Below are 3286 nucleotides of genomic sequence, written 5' to 3' on the forward strand. Positions count from 1 at the left end.
CAAAGGTTTTGCATGATGAGCTTTTGCACGTGCAATTCTGATCATTCTGCAAAACCTTTTTATTGTAGCATATGTGATTTTCCTTAGTTTAGAGAGCTATCTTACTGAGAACACGTCTAATACTTTGAAAAAAGAATTGTGAGCCAGGAATGCATTGTTTTGCCTTGAAGAAAATGAACACTAACTTATAATGAGGATAAGTGAAACTGTGAGCACAGATTCCTTTAATCAACGCGTACACTGCAGGATTATTTTTAGTTTTGTAGATTAATCCACCATCCACGTTACTTCCAGTAAATCAGACAGAAACTGCATACCACAACTGCATTTTCAGAACCCTAGCCAAAATAAACTTAACTTCACTGGCAACACCCAATCTGATAATAATTTTACTGACTACGTACGTTTCTAGTCCTACTTACAATACATCTACAACTATAAGTGACGTGAGAAGGTTTATGGTTTTACAAAGATGTGGAGCACCTGTTATATGCACTAGGAAGTTAATTCACCAAGTGGGAGGATTGGTGGTAGGAATAGACAGGTGCTGCTTATAGAGGGCAGTAGAACATTCTGTGGAGATTTCACCATCAGTTCAAGTGGAGAAATGAATGAGTTTTTTTATCACAAAACCTCCTAAATGTCTTGTGTGTATTGTTATTATCGAATTTGAACAGTGTGGTTATTTTTGACTGGGTTAAAAAATATATACAAGTACTACTACAACTGTAGTGACACAAAATGGTCATGAAACATCAAAGGCTGTCCTTTTGGCGACATGCACCCCTCTCCGGTATTTAAAGAACGTTTCCTCCTTATGCAAAACGTCTCAAAAGGGGAAGGCTGCTATCATGAGAATTGAATTCTAGTAGTGAAGAAATACTACAGATACAGATCCTTGTCATTAAGCTTTAGAGAAAATGTCACTCATTTACTCCTGTGTGACTTGAAACAGTTTGTCTTTGAACTCCCTCTACAAGTGGCTAGTGCCTGCATGTTTCTTACACTTCCTTTTGCAAAAAAAACAGGTAAACACAATGTCTCTGTTGTTATCTACAGCATTAAATCTACCTAGTGTCCATTTAGTTTAACTATTAAAGAAACAGCTTGTTGCAGAATTGCCAAGAACCTCGCCAGCAGCATGACTGATGTGAATTATTCTGCATACTGTATGTTAACCAAATAGCAAAGTTCAGAGTTTCACTAACTCAGCAGGTGCTGCATGGTGAGTGGATGTTTGTCAGTCTCACTTTTCTATGTTGAGCATATTAAATGACCATGATCACCAGCACATTTGCTTTCAGTTTTACTTTGAATTTCAGAGCCCTTTATTAGCATGACAAAGTTATACAAGTATTGGCAAAGTTTCAACAACAATTACAACAGAACACTTCAAAGCTCAACAGTATTAAATAAGTTGTACAAAATATAGAATACATGTTTATTACAGTTCTTTTATATTTACATACATTTACATTTACAAAGGAAAATTACAGTATTTATGGTTCCTGCATGTTGTTGCTTGATCTGCAGTCTTGTTTGACTGTGATCTTGTAGTTCTTCATCAAGACATCTCCCTTTTCTGGATGGGAATTTCAGATTGGGCTTACAAGTGACTGTCTCTGGGTTCCCACAATATAACTTTTCCCACTACGCTACAGGCTTGCTAAGCATTCTTTCAATGCTCCCTTTTCAAAGAACTCAGTCTTTGGTTTCTTCTCAACCTAATCAACGCAACATGGTTCTTTTTCAGAATAAATCTGCCAGACCGGTTTGACATATTTCAGTGCTCTTACTCTAACTGCTTTCAGGCTTTTTCCCCTCCAGCTTATTGACTGCACAGGTCCACTGTACCATCTTTCATTAGTTTTATCAAGCATAACAACATTTGGAATCACCTGTATGTGTTTTAGACAGTCCTCAGTTTGACGTTTTTTATCACTTTGAATTAAAACCGAAATGCCTGTTACACATAGCCATACATTTTTACTTCTGTTTCATCACACAAATTGTTGTACATTACTTTTTTGCATTTATACATTTTAAATTCATTTTGTGTGTTGTACAGATATAGTTTATAATTTTTCATGATTTTTAAAAAATGAAATTTCCTGTCACACAATTGTTCTTCATTTGTGTACCACTGCATTTGTTCTGTGTTGCAGTGTTTATTTTGAGTGTGAGCTTTTTTTACCCTTTGTGGAACATGTTCTACCCATTTTCTCCTCTTGCAATGTTTTGATTTTATTTAATAGAAATAAAACTTTAACAGATCTGGGATGAGTTTCCTGAAAGCATCGTAGCGCTAAGAACATCGTAAACTCGATCTTAAAATCTATCGTTAATTTATGAGTGTTTCCCAAAATACATCGTAACTAAAGTAGCACGTTAAATCCTTCATAATCTACATGCTCCCCGACCCACTTGTTAATCACTGCTTCTTAAACTGGCAATCTCTTGCACCAACCTTAGCGACAGAGATCGCCAGACAGAGAACATTCAATTCACATCATGACAATTCTCTGGAAATTTAGAATACTACGATTTTATATTAAGGATTTTGATATTTTGTTGTACCATGTAAGAGGACATTTGGAAAAAGAACATTGATTTATACAGTAATGAATTTATTAGTCATCCTGGGTTAATTTCAAATGGTCCAATAATACTCCCTCTTTCAGTACTTTTGAGGTGGAGTTTAAATTCCATAAAGAACACGAAAAATGCCAAAGCAAGGAAAACATTTAATATATGTAAAGATATAACTTAGTTACATATTTACCTCATTACCGCTGCCAGTTAATTCGTTTTTTTGTTCTGTTTTCTTTCTTTTATCTAGATTTTCTCCTCTACTTGTATTTGTATGGAAGGGGTGAGGGCATATGCCCAGAATACCCCAATCCGTTACATGCCAAGTTTTATACTTGACTAGATGATATGATTTTCATGATGAAATGCAGTAATGAATTATGTTAAATCATTGAATACCGCTTTATGTTCTGTCGTGATTGTTCATGGTAAAGCTTAGACCTTCTTGTTTTTAAATTTGATTATACTGTACTGTAGGTCCTGTATTTGTTGAGCGATACATGCCAAGCTTGGTTATTGATTTATCCCGATGTCATGTTAATAAGACCTATTAAAATGGAGTTCCAATACACCCAATAGCAGCAGTATTTTCTCATGAAACACTGTGATTCTTAACAATGGCAGTGTGCCAAAAAATCTTGTTTTAAATCAAAGACCTTGTGCAGGACACATACACTGTCCACACAGTCAATTTTGG

This window comes from Lepisosteus oculatus, chromosome 1, assembly GCF_040954835.1.
Source record: "Lepisosteus oculatus isolate fLepOcu1 chromosome 1, fLepOcu1.hap2, whole genome shotgun sequence".
NCBI lineage: Eukaryota > Metazoa > Chordata > Actinopteri > Semionotiformes > Lepisosteidae > Lepisosteus > Lepisosteus oculatus.